The 12,481-nt window shown below is 33.8% G+C and overlaps 1 protein-coding gene across 3 annotated transcripts in view; it reads right to left on the reverse strand.

Moving 5' to 3' along the window:
- The window catches only part of LOC109859619, a 29,106-nt gene extending 18,015 nt beyond the window's left edge, over positions 1-11,091 (reverse strand). For all 3 annotated transcript variants that reach the window (XM_020438015.1, XM_020438014.1, XM_020438013.1), the window contains exon 1: positions 10,921-11,091. The gene's annotated coding sequence lies outside the window, so the exon portion shown is untranslated. The remainder of the gene's footprint in view (positions 1-10,920) is intronic.
- Between the last annotated feature and the right edge of the window lie 1,390 nt (positions 11,092-12,481).

Here is a 12,481-nt window from a genome sequence, read left to right on the forward strand (position 1 = left end):
ACGGTGCGGTGTGCCATTCCGAAGTTGGTACAAAGTTTGTTACGACCACACGTAGCGCACTTTGATCACGTTAGGTGGACACATCTTGTGATAAAGTACAAACATTGTTATATTAAGGAGAAATGTCGCAGTTGTTCTGCAACTTCTATAATCTCGCAGCTAACTTAATTTGCACTCGAATTCGACAACAATAAATTAGAAATTGATTGACAAAATCAAAACAGGGGCAATTATCCTCCAATAAATCCCTTTAATAATCTTTTAAATACTTTTAAAAATAATGTTTATATGAACGTTCATTAGTAACGTTTATATCAATTGTATTCAGAGCCCATATCTCCAACGTTCGTGTCTCTCTTTTATCTTTCAACGTCTTATTATAAGATGAATTGAGAGATAACGTCAAAAAAGCGCGTTTCTGTTCGCGTTCTGTAATTAAACATAATAACAGTTATTCCAGTTAAGTAACAATGAAAGAGAATTATTAATTAGTTAACTTACAAGCGAGAACATAGAGCCGTAGCTTTCGCGAACGCAAATTGTAGTACTTCGAGTTTTCTAATTGCTGATGTAATACGATATTAAAGCTGTTACTTCGACCATAAGAAAATAAAAATGTGATAAGCCGATACGCGTCAGAATTATTTGCTTTTATTGCGATAATCAATAATTTTTTGGAGATAATGATCGTGTATATATTTTGAAAAAAAGAGATAAAGCAATGAGATAATAGAAAATAAATAAAAGAAAAATAGAAGCTCGTGTAAAAGAAAACGGTTTTGTTTGTCGAGAAATAATTCTGTATGAGATACCGGTAAGTTTTAATAAAATTACGTAAAATCTCGTATTTTTCCGGATATCTGTTATTTAACATGTACCGCTTTGCCGAAGGCATTTGCTTGATCAAGTTACTCGCAAAGAATCTGTCGGCTCTTCTCCAATTCTTTAATTACATATCTATTGCGATATCTTTTTTCACGTAATGCCAATGTGTGTGTCTGTGTGTGTGTGTGACAATGAGCGCGACGTCATATGAAATACATGTGAGTGCATCGGATTCCGCGCTCTCATTCTTTGGAAACAATACCCGAACACACAGCGGAATATATCTACAATAACAATGGGTGTCATCCTAGTAGTATCGATTAGAATAAGATTGTTAGAAAACGCCATTCGTAAAATTAAAAAAAAAAAATACAATCTTCCGCTTCTATTTTAGACGCGACGCGTCAAGCAACTGTAGCTAATTATACTGATCAGGAATCGGAAGGGAAGGGTTGCGATCTATTTTCATTCCTGACATTTTTCAAAATGTCAATGCTGAGCAAAAGTTCAATAAATTCCAAATATGTTTATACGCAAAACTCTCCGCAGCGCAAAATGTATTGAACGAGTGCAAATGTTTTGATGGATTTCGTGCTAGAAAAACTGGACTAAGTAATTTGATTAAAATCGACTTGTTCATTCTACGAAGTAATCTCCTTTGTTTTCCATTACTTTTTGTTGTTGTACTTGGTAGAATGAATAAATCGTTTTCAATCAAATTTTCAATTACTTAGTTTTTTTTTTTTTTTTTCTATCACGAAATTCATCGAAACTTTTACACTTACTCAATATTTTCTGAAAAATATGAAGAGTAAAAATCGCGAGAAAGAGAGAACGCGTGTTGAATTATTATTTTTTTTTTTTTTTGTTACCATGTTATATCCATCGCTGCAGCGATGGTGTGTTTACGAATAAAAGGATGGAGATACAACGGATTGGTTGGGAAAATTGTGTTCTTTTCATCTTTAGGAATCTTCGCAGGAAATGGTTGGCCACAGAAAGTAGCGACCGAAAAGAACCGCAAGAAACATCTCAACGAAACGGGCGGTGCGCGTCGTTTGATTCACATAACTTTCCTCCTTGTCATTTCCGAAAGACTCGCGAGAATAAAGACAAGATCGCGATTCCTTCGATGAAAGTGCCTCTTTCGCACCGTTTTCTATATCTCCTATAAACTTTTCGCGCGAGAACGATTTCATCTTCAGTCCAATTCTATATCGAGAAAAACACAAAGAGATCTTCTTCGCCTTATTGCAAAAAATCTTAATCTAAATTCTTCTGTTTTATATTCTTTAAACAGATTTTAATAAAAATATTTTCCGTATTACGAGAAATAGCGTACAATTCTATTTATTTTGTCAAAATTAGTAGATAAAAAATTTATTAAAAATTTAATCCAATCAACTAACTGAATTGCTCGTAAGAAAGTTCGTAGTTTTCATCATCAAAGACGAAATTGCGATATCGCGAGATCACGAAACACAATGGTGCATATATTGCTGAATAAAGACACAGGTAGAGATTGAAACAAAGCTTTTGAATTTTACTAAAAAAACAAAACGCTACGTGTTTATCAAACATATAGCAATAACGATTTTCAAAAAGTTTGCGAAAGGGAAGAGCTTTAAAGTAGACATCATATTGTTGCGTTAACTTTCGATGTATAGATTTTCTCAAGCTTTGCATCAGAATGGATATTGAAATTCTCGAGCGGAAGCGTCAATATTTGCACCAATTCTATTTCCACTTTTCAACTTTCCGATCTTCTACGCGCCGACATTTTCTATATATTGCGCTGATATTTCATATATGTATATGCACATACGCACACACGCATACAAAATACTTTGATTTTCTTTCGGGATAAATCTGTTTTATTTCGGCTTTATGCGCAAATATCTAGACTGTGTTTGGAAATCATGACCCTGAGCTGTAAAGCTAACTACAACTATAGTTCGCGTTCTCGCCAAAAGCTGCTTCTCGAAACTAACGAAAAACGGCAGCTCAATAAACCTGCTTTATCGAGTGATCTCCGAAGCGAAGTGCCGTCAGCAATACGACGACAGATCGATAGCGTAAAGAAAAAAAATGCGAAGAGGTCGCTTGGATGCAAATCTTTCAATCGCTTGTTCATTAGCATTCTGCATAATTAATCACTCGGGTGGTCGATCAATCGCGGGATACGTAAATTAATACATTAATCGCGAGATACGTAAATTAACACATCAGTCAGCGAAGAAGATTTCTGTCGATTTTTAACGGAGAAAATTGATTTCCCGTGAAAGAAGATCCCTGAACGTATGTCGCAAGTTTCTTCCGCGCAATTATAGCAGCGGCAAAGACCTTTTTTATAGAAAATACGATATTTATGGCTCTCGTATAAATAAAGTTGGCGCTCGAGATACATCGCTGCAGGTCTATCGAAAACTCGTATCATCGGAAGAGACTCTATACGACTTCGATAAATGCGCAATATCTCGCATGCGATTAATGGCTGCGAAACGTCGCGACGGGGGTGAAAAACGCAAAAGAATAAAAAAAGTCACTAGTCACCGTCAACAAAATAACTAGGCGTTTGCAAAGAGAGAGTGGCTAACTAAGTTAGCTTTCTTTTTTATTCAAGACAGACGGACGAAAGGAAGACGAAGAAAATCGCGACAGACAGAATAATTAATGGAAACTGATTGCGCCTTAAGATTATTTTAAATTCTTCTTGGTTCTCTCGCGACTAAGATCTTGTCGGTTTATTCTTAATGATATTTTCCTCTCAAACTGCGAAAAAAATCTCAGCGTCATCGTAATTACGTTACAAAATAAGAGCAAAAATTAAAGAGCCATTTTTGTATTTGTTGTCAGTTTAATCGAAATAAATGTTGCCATTGCGTCTTCGCGAATCTTTTTTCACACCACGAAATCGGAATTCATGAAGCCTTGCCGAGTCTCATACTCGGAGATAACAAAAAATAAAACTAATCGAGGTCCATCCAAAGAGAAGATACGACTGAAGCGAATCTCGTGATTACATTGAATTTGATTTCGCAATCTCGCGTTCATTATCGAACGTTTACAAATTACTGCAGACGCAATTGCATGAATGATTCATCGCGAAGAAATGAATTGGGACATAAATCAAGGCACAAGTCGCAAGATTACAAAAAAGAGCAAGATATTGAGTTTTCTAGTGTTTGACTTTCACATGTTATACGTATCAGAGAGTGTAAATAACAATAAGAATCAATATAATATTCCTCTTAATAATTATATCGGACCACGTCTTTCTTGTTCTTATGGGTAAAATATTTTTTACGCATTAAAATATATACAAAATATATACAAACCAAACTATAAATACAATAAATATATATATATATATATATATACATATATGTCAAGTAATATTATTGACGTAATATATTTTTAAGATATTATATTTTTACGTGTCATTTTCAACTGAGTGACAAAAAGTAATAACATTCTTACTAGAGAAACAAAATAGTCAAAAAAAAAAACCAGACAAAATTAAACGGTTAAAGTTTCGTTACGCAGAAAATAATACCGTGAAACCATTAAACGAAGTTATCATGTAAATTCGAATAGAAACTAGCAACAAGCAACGTGAATTCATCACGATTTTCCTTCTGCCTCCTCTTTTTCTGTTCTTTGTCATTAATCTGCTGCTCTAAAAACTTCGTTTATCAAAACAAAGTTTTGTCCTATCCATTTGGAGCAACGTCGAAGTTTCTTACAGCGCAAAGTCTTCCTTCACAAAGGCAAAATCAGAGAGAGAATTGTAGAATTTCGCGTATGCAATCCGCGTATTTCATGCTCTAATAATTAAAGTTGCTAATAAAATTATGTCTCTAAACAGTTTGTAGCAGATTAACGACGAAAAGATTAACTCCATAGAACAAATCTAATTACGCGTAATTTTAATGACATAAAAATTTGTTAGATAGTTTTGGAATTATCTGAGTAACTTTTTTTTGATTGGAAATTATTATCGGAGCTAAATAAAGACCATAATAAATAGATTCTCTCGCGTTCGTTTAATTTTAAATTTTCAAGTTTCGTACTATTTTTTATCAAGACGTTGTCGTGAGTGCAATGTAGTTATCTCCCGAGATACTAACAAACTTGTTACGAGAAAATGCACTTTTAGTGACTTCCCACTTTACTGTCGCCTCGCGTTTTTCCTCGGGAACACTATTAACGAATCTGAAGCAACGCGAAGCATGCGGCTTCTTTGGCATCCGCGAAAACAAACTTGGCCTTTATCGAGCAATGCAGCTGGCCGCAGTCTAGAACGTCCAAGAAAAGAGAGAGGAAGAGGCGAAGAGCCAATAATTTCTTTAAACCCTTTTTTATCTCTCAGCTGCGTCATTCGTGAGGAAAACGGGAACATTTTATCGTTGAGTCGCAAATCCTGTGATTTACTAGCAATAATACTTCCTTCGTAGAGTCCTTGCTTGACAAAGGAATGTAATGCGATAGAAATGCCTTTCATTTTTATCCACTTTGAGGGAGGGGGGAAGGCGTGCGTTCATTTCTCTTCATTTTACAAACGATCATCAGTGAGATGTATTCGAAAGTGAGACTAAAATCGCGATGCAATCTGCTGAATTTCTCGCGCGAAACGCGAGATCAATTCTTCGACGTGCAAGTAATGTAATGATCGACGTATATACCAGAAGTAATTGATAACTATCCGAAAGAGAGGAAAAGAGATAAACAGCAATTTATCGGTTGAAATGTATTTATTGTTCGATATAGTTGCCTTCTACTTCAATACACTTTGACCGGCGCTTCTCGAGAGGCTTCTCACTTGTATCACTTTGGTACAACAATTTTTCCCGACCTCTTCAAAATAGCTATTTCCGACATCGATGACTTCATTGTTGCTCGAAAATTTCTCGAAGTATTTGTTTTCAGATTCGGAAATAAATGGAAATCGCACACAATTATATATTTGTTACGAATGAGACAGCACAATTCGGAGCTCAACTCGTAAAGTTTGAACGTTGAAGTGTGAAGAAAGTGAAAAGTGAAAAGTGTGTGAAAAGTTTCACACAAACATCACGTGCGACAACAACAAGCCACCTTTTGGCATTTGTTCTTCTGAAGAATAAAATTTGTCAACAGAGAATAACGCGCGATACTATTGTCGCTGTCTGTACGTCGTTTCGGGTATTTATCAATCGTCCCTTGTGCACATGCTGCACACGGCTTCGTGTAAATATAATCGGTCGCGATATTCATTATTTCGAAGCAAATCGATGATTGATCGACCAGCGCAACCCGATGTCATATCGAAAGAAAGAAGCGCTATCGACAAATGGAATATTTATGACGATTCAATTTCACACGAGCACATTTTTTAATGAGTTTCCAGATTGCGGTTAATAATATTCCCCTTTTGGATACACAATTACTGTAGCGAATCAATACACATTAAATTGCATGCCGCAGTCTTGAAAGATCTTAAAAAATGTGTCAAAAAAAAAATATAAGACTTTTAAAATGAAGAAATTTATCATTCTCTTTCTGTTTCTTTACTATTTGCTGTTAAGTTTTTTTTACATTAGATAGAAGTGATAGAAAGTGTATTTGAAGATACAATGTTCAATATTAGTGCTTTCAGAATCTACTAAGGTTTCCTTCTATCTTGCACGGTCCGCGCTTGAATGTAATTTAATTCCCGGACAATTTCACGGACGTGATCATCGATAACAATTGGAAGAAATTAATTTCCGTAAACGTATCGGGATATAAAACGTGAGCGGAATTGTCTGTCACTCTGAAGATATATTTGTACAGAAAATGTAAAAAACATTATATTTTTTGTAAATTGTACACGTGTAAGAACCGTTGCTCGCAAGATGTTTATTTTTCCGTGTTATTCGGGGCAGTTGTTTTTCGTTTAGAAAACCGTAATAGTGTTTGTTAAAAAGATAAAGGTATATATTCCATTTATGTACATATCGAAAGATCGCGCTGCCTAATTTAAAAAAAAAAAAAAAAAAAAAAAACAAACAAACAAACACCAATGTATTGTCAGATTTCCAGGGGTAAAAAAATATGCTACAATCATCGCTCTGTATTGTTTCAAGGGACCGAAAGTCAAACCGTTCCGCGAGATATTGCGATATCGAAGTATCGCAATTTTTAAGAAAAATTGCGAGTGCGTTGCCTCAATATATTTGCAAAGCGTTTAATTTTTGAATTCTTTCATATCTGTGTGTAAAATGTGTGTTTGTTATTTCGTTGTATTACTTTTTATCTTCCTGAATATTTACCGACAGTTTTGTCGGTTCTATAATATAATATAACAATTGTTATAATATAACAATTGTTTGCTAAAGAAATGGTTTTTTTCTTACGCTCGTGACAAAGATATAAATCTCTTGCGTTATTTTACATTCTTCACATAAGCTTTGATTTTTGACAAGATAGATACATGCTTTACTCTTTGATATTATATTTTGTATTTTTATTAACATAATTATTTTTTCACGTTGCATTGCATCTTATTAATTATAGTAAATTTACCTTTAAATCGCCTTTGTGTAATTAAAAATAAGTTTTTAATGTTAGTGATTTTTTTCTATCAATGTTTTTAGACTAAAATTAATTAATTTAATCTTCTCTTAAGTAATTTTTTCTTTCTCTGTTATTGGTTTTGTTTCGGTTTGTTTCTTTTGTTACATTTATATATTTCTAGTTTTGTTTTTTCTTTTTTGTTATTATTTCTATCACATGTTACTTTTATTGTTTTTAATTAATGCTTGTACAACAAAGAATTTTTCTTGTTTACATAAAATAAATAAATAAATAAATAAATAAGTACGTACACAGAACAAATAAATAAATAAGTACGTACACATAACTTTTATTGGAATTTGACTTCATTGAAATAGATTTTCCGCTGTGCTCTCGTATGTGTATTTCTACAGAAAAATCGATTATTTCTACGTCATTGAGCTCATAACATTGTCTATCTCGACAACTGATCGAAAGTAACCGTCCGTTCCGCGAAATTGCGGTAAGAATTTATTTTTTATGAGACACACCAGAAGTTCAATATCTCTTCGGCCTACCCGACGTAGGCGAAGCTTCATTGTGCATCGCGAAGTTTCGCGCTAGCCAATTCCTCATAAAGCGCGCCGCGCTTCAAAGTTATTAATCAACCGAGGGATTCCACAAAGGTACTCGGTTATCAAAGTGAAGCAGATTTACGTTTTTTACCCGTGAGTGATCTTTCTATCTTTCTAAAAGAGGCAAAAAATTTACCTAATGCCGCGATTATGCGAAATATCCACTCCATTTTTTTTCGCCTGCCAATCTCCATGTGCATTTAAAAGCGCCTTTAATTGAATCATATCTATATTTGCATTTTTATCTATATGCGCGACGCGCACATTTCTTCTTAGATTCTACAATGAAAAAATCTCATATTGTTTTACACTTTGTCTTTCTAACACTCTCGTGTTATTTTAGAGGACATCTCTACAGAGATTTGCGGTAATTGATACAAATTACAAAGCTCTTTGAGTTTACGCCAATCCAGGATTCGTTGATACCGATCGGATTGCCACGCGAAGGATACTGCGCATCGAGAATATCCTATTTACTCTTATCTCATTATTAAGCTTCCTGATATCGCGACCGAAATGGCGTTCGATTTGTGACCTACTAATTAATTGTTTTGGTAAACTGTTTTGCAGTATAAATGTTTTTAAATAGGATTTGAAAATTACAAAATTATTCGCGTTATAACTTAAAATACAAAAATACGTAAATTTTAACTCAATATCAGCTATCAAATTATAGCACAGTAAAAATTCGTTTTTTTCAAAACGTAAATAACTACCTCAACATATACGTGTTTTTGCTTTCACTTTTGTTCTCTAAAATAAATTATTTTGACCCATCAGTAACTCTACATTTTCGCCACGGTGCTTAATAATTATACGTATCCGAGGTGAAAAGTTCAGAAAAGGTTTGGTTAAACAAGCAGAGCCGGAAATTTGCCCTTTGACGAGCGCTCGCAAACACGTCGTGTGAGTTAGTGAATTAACACATGCAAACGCACAAAGGAAAAGTTTTCGTTCGTCCATTACGTTTTGCTATTTGCTCACCATTGAATTTCGATACTACTTGATCCCGTGCAAAAAATGCCACATTTTCCTATTTCAATACTAGCGCGAGTTTATAATCATTATCACAGTAGATATGTCAACGACAAAACGCGCGCGATAAAAGCGTTCATTCGCTTTGTTCTTCTCTCTTTTAAATAAATAACCTGAAAAAATTTAAAATCGACTCGTTTTCCGCTTTATCGCTATACATATCGTGTTTCAATAAATTCAACGTTGTTACATTATGTAAACTAATTGCTCATTACGGAAGAGATAAAACTAGATACAACTTTCCTGCGTAACTCACACGCGATTGATAATGTAATAATGTGAAAACTGTTGTGAAAACTGAAATCTCCTCATTATAATGTAACACGCTTGCAAGGTAGCGTCACGTAAATTGCCAGTGTATTTTAATGTTTGATCAACTTCCGTGACATGAACAACAAAAGCAATTTTTGCTCAACTGCATTTCATATATATAATCAGTCGTTCAAACAATATTTTACATCAACTGTATGTCACAGTTTTATTATGTAACATATAAACTACAATATAAAGATTTCAAACATTTTGTATGTAACATATATATACGTTACAAAAACATCAAATTGAACGATAATCGATCGTATCGTATTTAAGAAGATTTGTGTTATTGCAACTTTATTTACGTTACGAGAGATCATGAGCACACAGAAGGAATTTCTTCAAAGGAACATGTAATAAAGAAACGACGTTGTATCAATGTAACAGTCAGAGCTTGTTGTTGTAAGAGTCTTCAGCTCTTGAAAATTTCATTCGCGTTTGCGAGATATAAACCACATCGGCGGAGCGGACTCCCGAAGAATCGCGAGTACAGATACAAACGTTGCTACGAGAGAGGTAAATCGCACTCCGCTACCGGCATTGTGGAAGTCACTCATCATTCTTCGAAATGCTTTCAGAAACTTCCGACTGAGAGATGAAATCTCTCCCGTTTTCGAACGAAATACAGTTGAAATAAACGCAAGACGTTACATTCGGTACAATTTACACGTACATACAACTTGTTACATCCATTTGTTACTCGTGTTGTATCTACACGCAAAGTTTCTCCCTTTCTCAAAAATAATATGACTAAAAAAATATCTTCTCCACCAAGAATAAACATAGTTGGTTCGCTATGTTTAATTTCCCAATTGATTCAAATGTGCGTTCAATTAAAAGATTAGACTTAAATGCGTGATATAAAACGTTTTCTTTCCTTAAAGTTTTTTTTATCACGCGCGATTATGATTTCGCGTCGCGTCTGTAATACACTGTTCTTGCGAAATGTACAAATGATACGTGTGAAGAAAGACGTATGTGAAATTCCCGATACGCAAACAAAGAGAATGAAAAAATGAAATAAAGAGTCAGAGCTCTTCTGTGTGAGCAAAAGTTTTTTGAGTTTACGGATGTAAAATAAAACTGCGCGTAGATAATAGCCAGAACTTCTTGCTTTTCTGTAAAAGCTCGCTTTTTACCACCCGCGAGAAGTTGCACGCGGTAGAATATTGTCGTCACCAGGTAAGCATCGACGCGTGATGTATTATTCAACACAGCAACCAACTATCATCGGACCGAGACATGTTCCTACGTGGACATTAGATTTCAAATGTAGGCGCTCTAAGTTGCACGATATCGACCGTGTATCTACTTTCGCAGAAGTACGTTCTCGCTCTTCAAGATAATGATGCACTTATAACAAGTAGCGTGTGACACATTGCAATTAAGCTTAAACTAAATTACCGTACTACTGCATAAAAAAAAAAAAAAAAACAAGAAGAAGAAGAAATCGAATTTTTGATTCCCAAGATTCATTTTTTCATTAAAAACGTAACGAACTCAGTATAAGATGCGACTTATAAAACTTGTGTTTTTAAACGTAAGAAAAAGTTTGTCGAAATTTTTAATGAAATTTAAAAAATTCCAATGTTACCTCTGGCCCGTGGTTTCGAAATTGCTCGATGACTTCTTGACTGGTTTTCTTTTATTTTTTATTTTATTTTATTTTATTTTATTTTATTTTAATTTTCTTTTTTTTTGTTTTTACACCACCGAGAGATGTGCGCTGTCGGAAAAGAAAAAGGCCGTCAAAGAAACGCGATCCGCACCCGCGGAAGCTCACCACGTGACTGACGGGAATGAAGTGTCCGTCGCGCTGCCGGGAAAAGCCAAACAGAAATCTCCTGTAACGCGCAGACTCGTTAGCGGATGAAACGTGTCAAAATAAAAAGTAAAACAAATTCATGTAATAGATATTCTTGTAGAGATAGACTTCTTTAAAACTTAGCTATGTTTTATTTTACAAAAGTCTTGTTTATTAACGTATTCATACCGTAACGACTGTTTTCTGTTGAAGAAATTGCATCTATATAAGTGCATGCGCACAGGGCGTACATGTTTACTTTTGAGAATATAGACAATATGTCAAAATATACAAATTGTTAAAAATAATTGTTATACTATTTTTCTAAAAAAAAACATTATTCACTCATACGTAAAGTTATATGTAAAAGTTATGTATTAAATTATTAAATGAGAAAAGATATTGCTAAAAACTATCTATCTTTCATAAAATGCAAAATAATATGTAATGTGCGCTACGCTTATATCATTTTGAAAATAAAATATTTAAAAAATATATATATTTCTTGTCATAATATTTTATTGTTTAAAAATAAATGAGTTTTTTAATGTATAAACTTTTTAATGTATACACTATGTACAATCTGTTTTTTTTAAATAAAACAAAACCGAATCTTATAGAAATAATAATAAATAATTCACGTGTAATGAGTTATTTTATGTTTGTCAAAAAATTTGTTCTATTCATTTAGATTTCGACAGAACAAAAGAATTACAAGCAATTATTAAAATAACGGTACCACATTAGTACATATGTTTGATATAAATAACTTATTAACAATCTCATAGTACTAATCGTAAATTAATTATAATTACTTACAACATTATATTATAATTATATAAATACTTACAAAAAAGTGACGGCATAAAAGTGTGGAAGATTGAAATTAATATTAAACTGTCATCTAGTGTCTCTCTCATGTATTTCGTAAATAATTCTAAAAGACCTTTTTATGCACTGTTGATAAAAGGCATGCTACTTCAATAATTAAATTTTTAAAAACATACAAAAAGTGCTAGTAATACACGTAAAACTTACAAATACAAAATAAATAAATTTCACAGCGCAATCGCTCGAATGATTAAATAATTATAATTAAAATTATTACCAGAGAGAAGCCTGAGAGTGGCCATGTCCACGAGTGGTACACATTGGAACTACGCAGCCAGTCCACGAGCGACATGTCCACAGCGTGCGGTTCTATTCTGTGCTGTGTGCACGCGTCTAATTGGTCATCTTCTTCAGGCGTGTGAGTATATTCGCGAGCGTGGATTTGATTTTTTTTGAAATTTAAAATGATCGGCCTCGTGATGAGAAGATACGAAAGAAGAACAAGAAAGGACAAAAAAAA

This window comes from Pseudomyrmex gracilis, unplaced genomic scaffold, assembly GCF_002006095.1.
Source record: "Pseudomyrmex gracilis isolate BER0280 unplaced genomic scaffold, ASM200609v1 scaffold_272, whole genome shotgun sequence".
NCBI lineage: Eukaryota > Metazoa > Arthropoda > Insecta > Hymenoptera > Formicidae > Pseudomyrmex > Pseudomyrmex gracilis.